At 46.5% G+C, this 17,829-nt stretch overlaps 1 protein-coding gene across 4 annotated transcripts in view; it reads left to right on the forward strand.

The window, feature by feature from the left end:
- KCNAB1 (potassium voltage-gated channel subfamily A regulatory beta subunit 1) overlaps positions 1-17,829 on the forward strand; it is a 359,570-nt gene that overhangs the window by 170,431 nt on the left and 171,310 nt on the right. The gene's annotated exons all lie outside the window — the stretch shown is intronic.

Consider the following 17,829-nt stretch of genomic DNA (forward strand, 5'->3'; position numbering starts at 1 on the left):
CCAAGCAGCGACCATTCTTTTGTCAATCCCCTGGGACTCTGCAAGATGCCAAGACAGTCTCTGCTGAGCCAGCGAGCACTCACGGCATCCTCTTCTGTGGTCCCTGAGGCGAGCTAGGGGTCCTTCGGTGTGTTTGGGAAATGTCAGCTCACTGACCTCTGTCCCCCCAGGGTGCACCACAGGCCTTCCTGAAGCTTGTAGGCTTTACAGGCTTTGTAGCCAAAGCCCCAGTGTTCCTGTTTCCATTAGCATTCTATCATCTGTGGTGCTGCTCCTCCAGAGTGTGCCTCTCACCTCCTACCAACACTCAGTTTTAAAGAAAGGGGCAAGGAGACTGACCTTCCTCCTCATCCTGAGTAGAGCCCCCACCTCTGCCCAGGAAGAGGCTCCTGTGGGTGTGGATGTGGCTCTGGCCCCGGGACACTGCTGGGCAGGGTCTCCTTGTTCCACCGCCAACACTCAGGCACTGGAAACCTCCTAGAAGACTTGGTGATTGACCTGGCTTTGCAAATAGATGTCGTCTGAGCTGTCCTTTAAAACCATCCCAAGGTTTTTATTTTTTTTTTTTTTTTTTTTTAATTTATTTGACAGAGAGAGAACACAAGTAGGTGGAGCAGCAGGGAGAGCAGCAGACTCCCCGCCGAGCCAGGAGCCCAGTGCAGGGCTCGATCCCAGGACCCCGAGATCATGACCTGAGCTGAAGGCAGACGCTTCCCCGGCTGAGCGCCCCCGGTGCCCCCTCAAGATTCTCTTCTGAACACTTAGTCTCATTTGCCCCAGAGATGGCCCGATGATGGGGAACCGGGCCTGTCGGCGTGGCATTCAGGGGCTGCAGAAAGGCAGGCCCGTGGCCGGCGCCGAGCAGATCAGTGGGGCCCAGCCAACAGCGCAGGTTCTGTGCCGGTTCAGGAAGAAGCTTCCCGCGGAGCCTGGTAGAAGAAGAACTAGAACGCGGTGAAGTTTTCCTGAGCGCTGACCGTTCAGTCTAAGAGAATCCCTTTTAGGGGCAGCCCGGGTGGCCCAGCGGGTTTAGCGCCGCCTTCACCCAGGGTGTGATCCTGGGGCCCCGGGATCGAGTCCCACGTCGGGCTTCCTGCATGGAGCCTGCTTCTCCCTCTGCCTGGGTCTCTGTCTCTCTCCCTCTCTCTCTCTGTCTTTGTCTCTCCCATGAATAAATAAATAAAATCTTTAAAACAAAAAATCTTAAAAGAATCCCATTTAGGGCCGCTTGGGCGGCTCAGCCTGTGAAGCTTCCAACTCTTGATTTCGGCTCAGGTCATGATCTGAGGCTTCCAGGCCGGAGCCCTGCAGGCAGCTCCTTGCCCAGCGCAGGGCCTGCTTGAGGCTCCCTCCTCGCCCCTCTGCCCCCACCCCCAACCTTGCACACGCTCTGGCTCGCTCTCAGATAAGTAAATACAATCTTATAATTCCTTCTTAAGATAATTTTAAAAACATTCTTTTTTCTATTTATTCATGAGAGACACAGGGGGAGAGAGAGAGAGAGGCAGAGACACAGGCAGAGGGAGAAGCAGGCTCCCTGCAGGGAGCCTGATGTTGGACTCGATCCCGGGTCTCCAGGATCACGCCCTGGGCCGAAGGCGGTGCTAAACCTGCTGAGCCACCTGGGCTGCCCAAGATAATTTAAAAAATATTCTTACAGACACACACCTCGTACGTATAAAGGAGAGCACATACGTGATATTTAAAATTGAAGACTCTTCTTTCACTCTATATGGTATCAGAGGTCTTTTTTTTTTTTTTTTCCATTTATGAAACCCTGGTGATAGCAGATGGTGGTAGGCATTCTGTTTGTGTGTCTGTTAGTGTCCTAATGTGGCAAAATAAAAGTTAGCGACCTTATGTCCATTCCCCAAATTGTTTTACTTTTTATTTTTTTCCCCCAATTTGTTTTAGAATGTTTACTGGTACTTAGGATCTAGGCATCTGGAAACCCCTAGTGTTGATGAAGTCCCTGTGGGCTAAGTTTTGGCAGCAAGACATCGAATTTTCCCTAACGGTCTTGTGTGGGACCCACTGGGATAAGCTGCACAACCATTAAAAGAGGTGGGGGGAGAGTATCCACAGGGACATGGATGTCAGTGGGGATCTTGAAATGCTCCCCCTCTGCCCGCCTCAGAAGGTGCTGAGCTCAGGGCTCTAGGCTGGAATGGGGTGGGCCTTCCCTACAGCTGCTTTCTCGGCTTGCCATATGTAAATATGTGCTCTAGCCCCACATAATCCTGATCACTTCTGTATCTTGACAAGTTTTATTTAAAAAAAAAAAAAAGCCACGAGTCATATATGAGCTTTTAGATTAAAATGAGTTGGCCTCTTTTTTTTTTTTTTTTTTTAAGGTTATTTCTGGGCTTCATATGTTTGGATTCTTAATTAGAGACTGTGGACATTCCTTCATTCGAATGGCGTATTTTAAAAGGGAAAACACTAATGAGAGTTTCTATAGGAGCACGAAAGGTCAGGCATAAGTAATTTGATGCCAAGCTTTCTAGCTTCCATGCAAGGATCCTGCTCCTTTACTTTTCACCACGTTTAGTCCTTCGGTTTCTTTCCTTGGAGTGGGTCCTCTATACCCTTTCCCTCTAACGGGCTCAGTCGCACCAAGGACCTCAGGTACCGGTGCATCACGTTCTCTTGGAACTGTCTGTTCGGAGTGGGTTAGTGACCCCTAGCCCATGTATGGGTTACTTCCAACCAATTCCAGCTTTTCCACAGCCAGGGTGTCAGCATCTGAGGTAAAGAATGTCTGCACCCGGACAACTGGTGTTAAGGCCTCCGTATGCACTACTACCCTCCCTACAAATCTAGGGATAGGCACCCTGTGCTCAAACCACGGTCAGACCAAGAGGCTTGAATTTTCCTTCAGAAAATATGGCCATTGTGCTACAGAGCCCTTTGGTAAAACTTAAAAGTGATAATGGAACTTTTTGGAGGTGTTTGATGCTTTTGAAAACCTCTTTGTTCCTCAGGGTAAGTAAAACAACAACACAGCTGTGCATGGGATTTGTGACTTCCTCTGGGGAGACCCGTTTCACCCCTGGATGTTAGGATTAGTTGTTCATTTCCGAGCCTAGATAGTCAAGTTTGGTCAGAAGCCTTCCTGTAAAACGGTTCTCAAGATCCTTTTCTTTTCCCTGGTCCCTTAGCCAACCTTTGGTGACGGTGGCCTGTCCAATGTAGAGCCTCAAAGAGCCTTAAAGCTGGCCTGAGATAGAATGGGACCAGAGCTAAAAATCTGTTTGGGTAGTGTTCCTGCCCTGCTCTCCCTTGTATGCATCATTTCTCACCCCCTTTGCCCTTCTTTCCCCTTCTCGTTTTTTTCTGGAAAAAGAAATAAAGGCACAGGGTGAAAAAAATCTTCAAAAGAAAAGCGTGTAGAGTGACAGGTAAATCTCCCTCACCTGTTCTTGGTTTCTCTACCCTCGGACTGTTAGGTGTTTCCCATTCACTGTAATAGTCTGTGAATATACAAGTAGACACGTGTACACGTACGTATACATCATACGTGTACATATATAGGTGTGTGTACGTTTTTTTCCTTAAAAAATAGTAATAAGTTATAGCCATTGTTCATCTGGCTTTTTTCCTTGGAAATATATCATGGAGGTCAGCTCACATCAGTCTATATCTGCCTCATTCAATTTTGTGGAACATTCTATGTGTAGCTAGCTATACTATAGTTGGCCCAGGACGGTCCCTATCGGTGAATGAATTGTTCCTACTTTTCTGTGCGTGCACACACATACAGTAGCTGCATTGAAAAGCAAGATAAGTGCGTTTTTAGGTACAGGTATAAGTATATTCATAGGAGGAATTACTAGAAGTGAAATCGCATGATCAAATGTAATGTCCATTTAAACTTTTCATGCATGCTGCCAAATTGCTCTAAGATAGCCTCATAATCTCTTACTGATAATGTTTGAGAATGCCAATTTCCCTTGCCCAATAATGAGTGATAATATCAAACTTTTTGATCTTTGCTAACCTGAAAAGTAAAAAATCATCATGAAGTTTCAATTTGCATCTTTCCACATATTCAGAGTTCACTTGTGTTTCTTTTATTCAGCCGTCTGTGGATGTGTTCACTTTTCAGTTGGGTTGCTGGTCTTTCTCTCCAGAAGTGTTTAGTTTTTATGTCACCAAATGATCAGGCTTTGTAGTTTGTGTCATGCTTTGAAAGTCCTCCTAGATAATTCTTTTAATCCCAAATTTTCTTCTAAATCTTTTAGGTTTCATTTTCTTTAATTCTTTTCTTTTTACATTTAAATCTTAATCTCTCTGGAGTTTATTTTGATGTAGTAAGTGTATTGCTTTCCTTATCCTAGGGGAGGTGGAAAAAAAGAGCACCTCTAGTTGTAGCTGCACAGGCCCAGGGAAATAGAGACGCAGAGTCCAGTGGACCAGCTACACCATCAGTGAGCATCTTTCACTGACGCACAGATTCTCCCCTCTGGCTCTGAGCTTTTTGACAAATGCATGACGCATTGATGAGATGATGTGATGGGCTCGTCTTTTTTTTTTTTTTTTTTTTGGATCTCACTTGCAGCATAGGCTCAGAGTTACATAAACTGGGAACAAAACTTTGCTTTACCCTTGTGAATTGTGAAGCTTCAGACGAGTTATCTTACCTGAAGTCAATTTCTGCATCTGTGAAACTAAGGACCGCAGCTCTAGCACATCGTGGATATTGCGAGGGTTATGACACAAAAGGGGCACGCATGGTTTTGCCTGGCACAGTGCCCAGCTTCTAAAAGTTGCCCCATAAGTGTTAGTTTAATCCTTGGTTTTCCTCTGGATTTTTTACCCCCATTTAACTTTAGGTTTTTTCTCATATAAATATAAGTCAATCCTAGTCAGGAATCATGGTCCCTAGCTTCCCATTTGGGCCGCCTCTTCACAACCACCCACATTTTCTCCTGCACCAGCTCTTATCTGGGACTCTCCCCACTACACCTGTGAGGACTCACTGATCACTTATGAACTCCTAAGCCCAAACCTTGTAACTCCATCTACATTCCCCCAACTTCCGGGCTGTTCTTACCTTGGCACTAAGATCATACACTTTCCTGCTGATCATGCCCCTGACCCTCGGTCATTTCCTGACTCCCGATCATTCCCCAACCCTTGCTCATTTTCCTGACTGCAGCCTTGCCCTTCTCCAAATCCATGCTTGAGGCTGCTGTTAAATTACTACATTCTGCTTCTAGAAACAAATCCAGTCACCTTACTTCTCTGCTTAAAAGGTAAAAGCCCAGTAGCTCTGCACAAAAGACAAAGCTCTCTGTGAGCTCATTCCTGCTGGCATCTGGAGCCTTCTCTTGCAGCTTACAGATTTCCCAAATGCACTGTTCTTTTCCACACCTCTGTGACTTTTCCCTTGCTATCCCTTCGTCTCGGAATGCTCTTCCCTTTATTCTTTCAGCTGGAAAATTCTTCCCATATTTCAAAAGTGCATCGCATTCCTGCTTCCTGCTCCTCCTCTCTGCAAGTTTACTCACCTCTCCCGCTTACCTCGTCTCTTGGACTGCTTTGCCTCTGCCTCTGCCCAAGCCCAGGGACAGTGGCTTGGAGTCACCACTTTATACACACATCGATTAAACACTTATCACATGACACTCCATTATCCTCACATATTAAATTATTCAGATCCGTGCCTGTTCTCCCCTAGATTGAGTTCCCTACAGTTGAGGGCTACAGCTCTATTTACCCCTAGCATATTGCCTAGTATGTAGTAGATTTTCAAAATTAGGTGTCAAAAATAAAATATTAGCCCACCACCAATAACATCCAAACATTTTCTCAGCCTCCAGGGGAGGAATAATTGAGGTAGGATTTCTAGGCTTCAGGACATGTAAAACTTTTTTGTATTTGCAAAATTCCAGTATAATTAACACGCAGGATTAGTTTCAGGTGTACAATATGGTGATTCAATGATTCCATACATTACTCAATGCTTCTCACAATACGTGTGCTCTTAATCCCCTTCACCTGTTTCGCCTGCCCCCTGCCTGCCCCCCCCTTGCCCCCAGGTTCCCTCTGGTAACCATAAGTTTGTTCTCGATTGTTGAGTCTGTTTTTTGTTTCTCTCTTTTTGTTTGATTTTGTTTCTTAAATTCCACATATGAGTGAAACCATGTGGTATTTATTTCTGACTTGACTTAGTATAATATACCCTCTAGATCCATCCATGTTGTTGGCAAAGGGCAAGACTTCATTTTTTATGACTCCGTAATATTCCATCGTGTATATATATATATATATATCTATCACCTCTTCGTCTATTGATGGACACTTAGGTTGCTTTCATATCGTGGCTTTGGTAAATAATACACTCAACATAAGGGTGCATATATCTTTTTGAATTAGTGGGGGGTTTTTTGTTGCTTATTTTGAAGTAAATACCTAGTAGTGGAATTTTTGGATCATGTGGTAGTTCTGTTTTTAGTTTCCTCAGGAACCTTCATGCTGTCATGCCCACCAACGGTGCACGAGGGTTCCTTGATCTCTACAGTGTTGTCTTTGGGGCGTGTAATGTTTAGCTAATACCAAGGCACCTCGAGAAAGAGCTTCCATTCTTCTTTTCACCAGCATTTCACCTGTTATTTGAGATTTTATTTTTTAGTTTTTAGTTTGTTTTTTTTTTAATTAAAAATCAATTTAGTTACCATACGTTGTAGTATTCGTTTCAGGGGTAGAACTCGGTGATTCATCAGTTGCATATAACACCCCGGGGCTCATTACGTCAAGCGCCCTCCTCGATGCCCGGGTCCCGAGCGTGAGCCCCGGGGCCGCTTTGCGTTAAGTGGTCGTGAGGCTGTGCCCGAGCAGGCAAGACGTGGCCCTCGGTGTCCTAGCCCGAGCGGAAGCGGCTCCGTTTATCAAGATGTAGTAGTACTATTGTATTCCATGGCCGTTCTTTTTGGACGTGAGGACTGTCCTGTCTACCTGGCGTGGCCGGGCGGGTGGCGAAGGCCCAGGCCCGGTGTGAAGGCCCAGGCCCGGGGATGATAGTGTCACCCTGCGTGCACCCGGCCGTTGAAGCGCCCTCTGCGGGCTTCTGGGTTTCCAGTGACCCTGAACCTTCGCTGCCCGGTTGTGCAGAGACGCTGAGGCCCGGGCAGGTGAGGGGCCGCCCGGAGCCCCCTGGGTAGTAGCCGCCAGAGCCGTTACTTGAGCTCCGCGTCTGGGTCGCGGCCCCTCACGGGTCTGTTACCTCGGCGCGGCCATGGCTGAGGGCCGAGGCGGCCTCCTCGCGTTGGAGTAATGCCCGGGCCTGTCGCCGACCGGTGGCTGCTGCAGCAGGGCGTGTGCTGCCGGGCGTCCCCGCGGCGGTGACAGACTTGGCCCCGTGTCCGCCTTCCCTCGCCGTCACACCCGGGCGCCCCTCGGGTTCCTGGCCGCTGCCCGCCCGCCGTGGGGGCCCCGGAGCAGGCGATGCCGGAGTCCGCGCGACCTGGTGACCTGGGGAGACTCTTGCCAGCCTTGGGGGTCGGGCCGGGATCCGCTCAGCTCCTCTGGAGGCCGGCCTCGAGCTCGCAGGCCCCTGTGGGCGGCAGCCCCAGTCCCGAAGGCCCAGGGATGGACCTTGTATGAAAGGGACATGGAGGGGGGCGTCCTTCTCACGTCAGCCCCAGAAGGCCCCTGAGGCGCTCAGACAAGCAGCTCACCCGGTGCGTCGCCCAGATGCAAGCCGGCTCCAGCATCTCCTTCACTAGGGCCCGTGGAAAAGTCCATCTTGACCCGCATCCAGCTCAAGGGAAAGGAAAAATCCACCGGGAACTGAGGAGTGGATAAGCTTAAAAAAAAAAAAATCCCCGAAGTTCTAGCAGTGACTCCTTCAGGATTCCTTCTGAAACGCGGAGAGACTGTTCTTAACCACATGACACGTGTCTCAGAGTTCGGGTGCTTTGAGCCCCCCGCAGCCTACCATCCCCCCTGGGAAGCCCCCCCTTCGCAGAGTTCCAGGGGCTCCTTCCCGTTTCCAGCGGGCGAGTCCTCCCAGCAGCCCATTCGGGGAACTGGTGGGGAATCACCACCTGCGTCTTCAGTGGGCCTGTGACCCCCGCCCCTGATGGGGCCAAGCCGGTGATTGTGAGGACAGGAAATGGGTTTTATCATTCGGGCGTCTGCCCCGATCCTTGCCGCGGTTTCTTCATTGGCCGTCTCTGCTGCCGAGACAGCAGTTGCATTGACCCCACGCGTGAAGTGGGATATTCCACTTTTATTATTGTTTCTTACTGAGAGAATTAGACTCCCCTGACCCCTCCCGTGCTCTTCGCTCCCTGAATTCAGGTGAACAATTCGAGAAATCTTGGTTTTACCAAATAATTATTAATGAAGAGACGCACTCCTCCCCTGATGCGATACGCCAATCTGGAAAACGTAGCCTATTTCTACTTTGAAGCCTATGTTTTATGGTAAATTTAATCCTATGGAATACACCGATAAACTCGATGACTTCATTAGAAGTAAAGTCACTGCTTACCCAGACGTATTTATAATAGATACCGATGTTAGTTGCCCTCAGAGTAATATACCTGCCTTCGTGGATAAGTTATGGGGTCAAAAACTAGTAGGAAGTCATCAGCTCTCAATAAGTTTCTCAACGAAACTTAAAAAAGAAAAAAAAAAACAGATCGAGACAGTGGGTCAAGGTGTTTGCAGACACGTAGGCCGGTCGCACTACATCGAAGCTTGGGGTGAGTACCGAGAAAATGCTGTGGTGGGGAGCCCAGTTCTCATCATCTTAACCACACTGCTGCTGAGTCGGCCCTGTGGTTCAGGCCTGCCCCGGGCCCCCGAACATCCGGGCACCCGCCGTGAGACGGTCGCCCTCCTCCTGCCTGTTCCCGTAGCCTGAGCTCTGGCGGGCCGAGCCCGCAGCTTCTCCGCCCTGGGCCCGTCTCGCGGCGCCCCAGAGTGCCCTACCCACAGACTGCGTCCGGTAACACGTTTTATTCTGCTGCGAAGAGATGCAGTTCAGTGGTTCTCAAGTGCATTGACCATAACCATAGAAAGAAACACATTTTCCGTTGTAAACCAATGCACGTATGCACATGTACTGTAAGCCAAAGTTTAAAAAAGAAAAAAATATTGTCCTCATATATGGGGTGAGCTGCGAGCTCTGATATTTTCTATTCTACTCCATGCCATTTTATCCTGCTTAAAAATACTGGATGTGACCTTTAAAATAGATTTCACGACAAACTAATGGGTCACAGCCATCAACTTGACGCACACTACCTAGCACATGTTGGGAAAGGCTTATCCCACATCCACAGCACAGGCCCTCCGTGGCATCTGCTCCCCGACCGCCACCCCATCCCCATGTTCCCGGCAGAGCTTTTGCTGCCCTCAGCTTCCTCGGAGACACCACCTGGGATGCCTGGCCAAGGTCCCCCAATAATCCCCTGTTTTCAACAAACATGATTTTCAAAGCAAGTGTGAATGTGGGGGAAGCCAAACTTCATTTTGCACCTACATTTTTTTCTTCTTTCTCTACACTGCCAACACCACAGGTGGTGCTAAAGGTAGACTACATTCCGGGTTGGGAGAGACCTAAAAGGAATGAAAACGTTCAGTTGGAAAAGTCGATGACTGTAAACTGCATTGCCTGTTCTCTTAATCCGAGGGAAAGTACCAAAAGACATGAAGCTCTTCCTGTGGGGTCTCCTTGTGGACAAACCCCAGTGTCTAGCTGTCCTCTCCTGTCCCCAAGTCTCCCTAGCTCCTCTTGTCTCTACACTCTGGACCTTCATCCCCTGGGGTTGTCCTAGGGACAATTGTAAATGCCACTGTCCCACCCTCCCATGGTCTCTGACACACTATTCATTTCTTGATTCTGAGTGAGCCTGCCTTACATACCCGAGAGAGATTTAAAATACCTCCGCACAGGGCCTCAGACCCAGAAATTCCCCCTCTGACTGCTCTGAGGTGGGGCTGGGGTGTTGTTTTTGAGCGTTCCCAGGTGTTTCTAAAGAACAGCCAGGGTGGAGCAACCTGGGATGGACCGGACCCCCTGGGGAACTTCAGGAAGGAAACAGGGAGTGGGTATGGTATCTGGTTCGGTTCTCTTCAAGATGCTCTCCCCACTTGCAGAAGCACAAGGAGTACTTCTCTTGATAACGTAGTTGGGAGCCATTTCTCCCAAAGATAAATTATTAATTATTAGAGTCCGTGCAGTTTACATACACATACATGGAACACAATCCCCCCAGACTCCGTCTGTTCTGAAGAATTGTGTCTGCCTCCCTCCCCACACCCTGTCATTCAACATCTACCTTCCAGCTTGTGAACTTAGATCTTCCTGCATTAAAAGGGCTCCCAACATGGAGCTCTCTAGCTGCCACCATTTTTGTCTTTCTCAAATTTAAGGATTAAGGTTTAATCCTTAAACCTAAGGATTCTGGTTAAAATTCAGTAGGTCTGGGAAGGAGTCCCAGATTCTGCATTCCTAACAAGTTTTCAGATGATGTGGATGCTGCCTTAGGCCTTAGAACAATTGAGCTGCTGGTCAGAGAGCCCCTGTGGACCTCTGTAAGCGTGTGGGCAGCCACATGGGGGTTTATGAGGAGGAGGAGGAGGACTCAGAGACCTGGGCACAGAGGAGAGAGTGTAGCCAGGCCTCTCTGGCTACAGAGAAGCTTCCTTCAGCGAATCGGCTTCCTAGGTCAGGGCCCTTTCAGTGTCCTCAGCTGATGGGAGAGCGCGGAGCTTGCTGGAAAGTCCCCAGTGGGCTCGGACTCCAGCTGAGACCTTCCCTCTTGGCTGCCTTGGCTGACTGACTGCAGGGCTGGCTCTGATGGCATCGAAAGCATGTGGCTTAGGCCCTAGCATGTTCACGACTGGAGAATTTAATAAACCCAGGGAGCAAACACCAGTGACTATACAAAAAGGCTCCTTATTTAGAGTGATGCATGATGGCTAATTTACTTAAATATGCAGGTCAAGAAATACAAAGAAGTCAAAGAAAACAACTTGTAAGTGGAAAAACGTATCCTGCCTCTTCTTACTGGAGGGTGAAGATCTGCTTTGACATGGTTAGCTTCCTCTCGATGTTTTTAACAGTGAATGCCCTGGCTGAGATACTACACGAACACTTTCCGATTCAGTCATTTGCTAGCACCTCAGGGTCTTGGAGCTATCTGATCTTCTATGATGGGCAATCCATCATCTTCTAGAATGGCCTGGAGAAACCCTTTTTCAGAACACAGCTGCTTTCACCTTTTGGTGCTCTCAGTAGAGCTTGTTTTAGCCAGAAACACCCAAAGCTGCTTTTTATTAGAAAAATCTGTTATCATTTCCTCTTAAGTTTATTTCTCCCTGGTTAACTTGTTAAAGGAGTCCTTTATGTGAGCCACAAATAACATAGGATTGTAAAGAAAAGGACCATTTCCCTTAATAAAAATAAACTCTGTCATCTAAGATTGGAAAGAAGGGGAAATCTACCTTGAAGAAGAAAACTGCTTGACTTCCCAGCCCAGATTGTTCCTTGCTCTGGTTCTGTCCTTCCCTGACAAGAGCAACTTTCTCCTGGAAACTACCGCTAGCTGCCATTGACCATGCACCCCTTGCCCACAGGTCTTTGGTGTTGAGTGCTACTTCTTAACGTTATTGCCACATGTGTAACCACGAGTGTACCTATGATCTTCTCAGAGACATAGCTGAAAAGATGAGAATATTTAAACAGGCCTTTAATCCAGGGCAGTGAATCACAAATTGGAGGGCCCATTTAATACCTGATAACAAGGTCCTAATCCCAAAGGTCCTGATTTGCTACATCTAGGATGATTCTGTTCTCACCAAAGACTGCACTTTGTGAAACACTGGCTAAGAGATAAAAAAATAAAAAAATAAAAAAAAAATAACTGAGAAAAGAGCATACAACTAAATAGGATCGGGTTATAAATTTGTACTCTGAGAGCCGATCCCATCTACATCCAAGTCCAGCCCTCTGCTCACCACTAATTCTAGAGCCAGAGGATAAGCTCCAGAAACAGAGACTTCTTTGTTCCCTCCTGTCCAAGGCTAGTTGTCCAAGTTCTGAAGCCCAGCCTTTTTCTTGGATAGTTGGTAATAATGCCCTCTGTTTCTTCAAAGGCCTCACCCTCTGCTGGAAGGGGGGGTCCCATATCCCATTGAGTCAAAGGAACAATCACATCTGAATCCAACACTATATACCTAATAATTGTTCAAGAAAGAGAAAAAAATAGTGTCCATTAAAGTGGGACAAGGGTGCCCACAGGTCATTGAAGGATAAATCAGGTTTACAAGATCCCACAACTACTGAATGGTTAACCAAAATATTTATTTGGTTATGAGTTTTTGCTTCTTCCACCTTATTTGGCTGATCGCCCCAAATACTCTCTATCCTTCATGGTGAAAATGGAAAATTTACCTTTTTGGCACCCATACACGGCACTCCAGAAGTATGGCCTCTTCCCAGAGCACACATTCTAAACAGGCTGAATGAACTAAAATTGTTCCTATGCATTTTACCCTATAATAAATAATAGGCTGCCTCAAATCTTTCCTAGAAGGAGAAGTATAAACAAATAAATGGCATAATTTGTTTTATTTATTTGTACTTTAATTGCATGCTGTGCTCAGCAAGCAGTGGATCAGATTCAGAAGGCACTATAATTCTCCTTTTCCCGGTGACAAAGGGGAAAAACAAATTACTCCATTAATAATGTATGTTTGGGAGAAGAAAAGTGAATGGAGGTTTTAAAAATAAATGTACCAGTTTTAAAGTTGAGTTTTAATTTGGTTGCTTTGTTATCATCATGTTTCCCTAATTCTCAAAGTTCCTTACGTAATTGAGAATAAAGAAATACCCTATCTTCGGTCACATGTGGTGGTAACATGAAGAGACACTCAAGTTCACGGAGACTCGAGCTCTGGAATTTGAGATTATGGAACTTGAATTTATTTATTTATTTATTTTTAAAGATTTTATTTATTTATTCATGAGAGAGAGAGAGAGAGAGGCAGAGACACAGAGGGAGAAGCAGGCTCCATGCAGGGAGCCCGATGCGGGACTCAATCCCGGGTCTCCAGGATCACGCCTTGGGCTGAAGGCAGGTGATAAACCACTGAGCCACCTGGGCTGCCCATGGAACTTGAATTGAAAACAGATTTATAGATTTGGGAACACACTTGGGCCTATAAAACAAAAATACTTTTTAGATTGAGGATATTCCATTTGAGTTCCCTGGGCCCAAGGTAATAGAAACGTGAAATGTTGGCATTATGACATTTTGCTGGAACAAACTGTAATAGAAGCAGGGTTGATAAGTTGGTCCTAGCGCTGGAGCAGGGTTTTAGCCATTTAGTTGCTGGATGGTAGGGATGGATAGAAGGGAAGGGTGATTGCTGGGATGTGGTGGTTGGGACACTTGGGGAGAGGTTGAGGCAAGGACTCCTTACTGACTAACTGGGAAATTTAGTGTCAGAATATTCTCTACCAACCCTAACTTGAACTAGAAACAGAAGACTCATTACCAACTTTAGTCTCTAGATGAAAGAAAGGAAAATAGAAAAGACAAAGAAAAAAAAGAGAGAGAGGCAAATAAGCCGATGAGCCTATTTGGCGCAGTGCTCCTGGGTGGCATCTCACCACAGAGCTAACTGAATTAAATCCAGTTCTGCTAAGCCAGATTTTTGCAGCCATCTCATCGTTCTGAAGGAACAAACAGAGGAGTGCATGCTGCAGTTAAATGAACGTAAGCGCTTCCGCTTCCTGAAACAACAGTGATGGATTTGCCCTGTTCTGGTCTGATCCATCCTTTTCCATGTTCGTGTGGCTAATTATATGGTCTGGAGTAGTTCTTAGCAAAGAGCTCTTAGAGGTGACATCTGAAAGGAAATAAGGCAAAGCAACTACAGTGTAAGCTCTACATTTTGTTATTTTTGAACCTGGTAGGAGAGAAGTTCAGAGGAAATCATGTAAGTTATAGTATAAGAAGTGCTGATGTATTTGTGGTCCCTGAAAAGCTATGGTCACATCATAGTCGGCGAGGAAATAAATTAGCGGGAGCATCCTCTCTCCCAAGTAAGGAACAAGCCACACTTCATTAAGGAGAGGTGCGCCCGGTGGAAGCAGCATGGCTGTGGTCTGTTGTTGAGCAAGATTGAAGTTCCCATTGTGACATCGTCTCTTAAATGCTTTATAATGAGAAGAAATCTTAGTGTGTTTTTTTTTTTCCTCAACACTTATGCTAAGCCTCAGGGTTGGCCCAAGAATTAAATAAAATAATATATGTAAATGATCTTATTCATAGTAAGTGACTATCTAATGCTAGCTCTGATAATCATCAAAAAATGAAGAAGTCAAATGTAAAGGAGTCTAGGAAAAAGGCAGAAGTTGATTCATGTTACAGAGACCTTTTTTTTTTCCTGTTACAGCCTTTACGTTAATTCATCAGATGAATTTTCAGACCTCTTGCCCACCTGGTTCTGTATTGTCAGTTGGCCATGGCTCTAAAATTTATGAGTAGAGTGATCAGAGTGATAGAATAAACCCAACTCTCCTACTGAGAGAGAGAGAGAGAGAGAGAGGGAACCAAAATGGCATTATTTTCTTTTCAGAGTACATCTCTTTTTTTTTTTAATTTTTATTTATTTATGATAGTCACAGAAGAGAGAGAGAGAGGCAGAGACACAGTCAGAGGGAGAAGCAGGCTCCATGCACCGGGAGCCCGATGTGGGATTCGATCCCGGGTCTCCAGGATCGCGCCAAACCGCTGCGCCACCCAGGGTTCCCAGAGTACATCTCTTATAAGGTATTCCACGTCTACGTGGCATAAATATTTAAGGATCCTGGAAAAAATCCTGAACAGGAAACATGTATTTGTTCATGTTTTACTGGTCAGGTTAAAAAAAAAAAAGGTGACACAAGTTTTAATAACTCTAAAAGCCAAAGACAAATGAAAAGACATTTAGGCTCAAGGACCAGGCAAAAAGTGGGATCCAGTGTTTGGAATGTGACAAAGAAAGCAGAGGAGACAAGAAAAACAGGGCTGAAATAATCCTACGAGGAACGAGACCATTGGCCACATCTCTCTCAGCTCAACTACCGTTTTCACCCCCTGCAAGTCAACCCCCACAGGTGCGCTGGGCCCCCACTGCTGGCTGCTGGGGAGCAGGTCAAGTCCCTGCAGGCTCCTAGGACTCAGAGATGCCTCGGTCTCTGATGGACTTGTCAGCGCCGAGAGCCTGACTCATTGGAGAGAGTTGGAGAAGCAGCAGAATTGGGCTCATTCGCTTTCATGTAAGAGACTGATCCGCAGTCAGCACGTTACGTACAGAAATGTATCCATCGTAGCATTTTATTGCCTCTGTGAAAAGATCAGTCAAAACGGCACTTAAGGAATCTGGACGTTTCAAACCTTCAAGATCTTTCACGGGTTCACATAACTAATTCAGAGAGCTTGTCCGTCATTTCTGAGTGGTATTTTTCTTTAAACATTACTTTCTAGTTCTTCAAAGTCTTGACCTTTAAATTGTTTCATGATTCCTATATCTTCAAATGCTTTAGAGTAACGTGGTGTTTCCGTGAGTTTTCCACGGGAAATTCTCAATGTGTGTAGGATGCATCTAACAGGCGATGTCAATGAGACAGGAAGAGGAATCGGGAGGATTCTGGCCCATTCTTTGTTCTTGTTCTTTTTTTTTTCTTTTCTTTTTTTGTATTCAAGAAATATATCAGGACCGTCAATCTACCAAAGAGCCAGACGTTCTAGACCCTGGGGAGACAGGATACGCAGGGTCCCCGTTCTCCACATATAAGCAAGCAAAAAGAAATCCATTAATGAAAGGACGTAGGGAGTGGTAAGAGCTAGAACAGAGAAAAAAACAACAGGGGGGGCATAGAAAAAAGCCACAGGAGGAGACTTAGTTTGAGATAGGGTGCTTGGGGGGCACTTTTTGAAGCTGTGACATTTAAGCTGAGGTCTAAAAATGAGATAGTCCAGAGTGGGAGGGAAAGCGTCCAGATAGTAGACACATATATGCAAAGGTCATGAGTAAAGAAGTTGGCGTGGGAGAATGGCTTGGAGAGAGGGGTGCAGGGGGAGAAGCAGACCAGACGAGGGGCGCTTGCTACTGTCCAGGCAAGAGATGCTAGTGGTTCGATTAGGGTGGTGGCGGCAGAGAGTCAGGGCGGCTGTCAGAATCCAGAGTTAGATCGGAGGTGGAATGACATTTCTCGCATGGCAAATTGGGCATGAGATAGCCTTCCCTGCTTTCTGGCCTGAGTAACTAGGAAGATGGTGGTGTCATTTACTGGGCTGAGGAACACGTTTTAGAGGAAAAAAAAAAATAAGAGGTGCATTCTGGACTTGTGGGGTTGAGAAGTCTACATGACAAGCAAGACTTTAAGGAAACCGTGCGCTTGTGTCTGAAGCTCAGAGGAGCGCTCTGATCTGAAGAAGTAACTTTGGGAGTCATCAGGGTAAATTCCATATTGTTATGGAACCCACAGGAATGGGTGTGATTCCCCACGAGGCCTGTAATTAGATGGGGCCTCCACTGAGTGAAGGTAAAGGAGCTTCCTTTTAGGGGATCTATCGTTGGTGAGCCTCTCTGTTTCAGAAGCTCAACTTAAAAATGAGTATTTATGGAGAGTCCTTCTATTCCCCGGGGCCCTCCAGCACCTTCCTCTGGACTAAGGACTTTCATTAGATGATGTTCCCAGCCCCACTGAAGCTCATGATGAGGAACCGCATGAGGAACTCCTCCCGGTGTTTACCGTAGGGATGTTGTGAGGGTCCTGTGGGTTATGCTGCACCAGAGGGCATGAACTCACATCCAGATTTAAGATCCATTTCATTCTGGCAAGCATAGGGATTTTAAATATTTTAACTGTATTATTTAAACCAGACAAGCATGTGTTGTGTAAATAGCCTCAGTACCCTTCACTCCCTATTGCATACCCAGCTGCTTTTCTCCTTTTTGTTACCTGCCCCCACCCCTGCCCTCCATAGCCCCATGGAGGCAGCATTTGCGTTTGCTGCCCCTGCCTTTGCACAGTGTGGTGACAAGGGTGGTGGTGGTGATATCGAGGACAGCATGGTGAGGAACGGTGGCGATGATGACCATGTACTGAGCGCTCCGTGTCAGACGTTGCTCTGAGCTCTTCATGTCTACTCATAATGACCCAATGACCCTATGAGGCAGCTGAGGTGTTCCCCATTTCCCAGATGAGGAAATCGAGGCACACAGGGAGGTTAAGTACCTTGTGCTTGGTTATACGGCTCCTGAACTCTTAAACACTTCATTATACCACATCAACTAATGGAAATGGTAATCCATCCTAGAGGCGCTAATGTGTCCTTGTGAGATCATCTGGGGACAAGTGGAGGAAAGACAAAAGGAGAGAAATCTTGAAGCGGTACCTTCATGTCATGGTCCAGCCAATGATGGGACTCAGCAGCAACTACCTTCTCTGCCTCTCGTCCTGCCCTGAATGACCTGCAGCCCATGAGTAGGCCCGTTCCCATTGCACGGGAGGTCGTAGCAAAGTCCCCAGTTTAAACAGCTGCTGGTTTCCCAAGTACCTTCTAAAGAGGAAGAGATAATCAGTAGCATCGAGGGAGTTGGCGACCTTCTACCCCACGGCTTCTGCTTCACGTTTTCCAGCTGCTGCTAGGAAAGAAGAAATCTTTAATTTTCAGTTCCTACTGAGTTCTTTCCTCTTCTAATTTCTTGGTCTCCCTATTATTTCCTACGTAGGCTAAGCCCTACTGCAGTTAGCTAAACAATTTCTGGACTTGTTAAGGCAGAGATCACTTGGGATTCTGTTTATCTTTTTAA

Source organism: Canis lupus, chromosome 23 (genome assembly GCF_003254725.2).
Source record: "Canis lupus dingo isolate Sandy chromosome 23, ASM325472v2, whole genome shotgun sequence".
In the NCBI taxonomy this organism is placed as follows: Eukaryota; Metazoa; Chordata; class Mammalia; order Carnivora; family Canidae; genus Canis; species Canis lupus.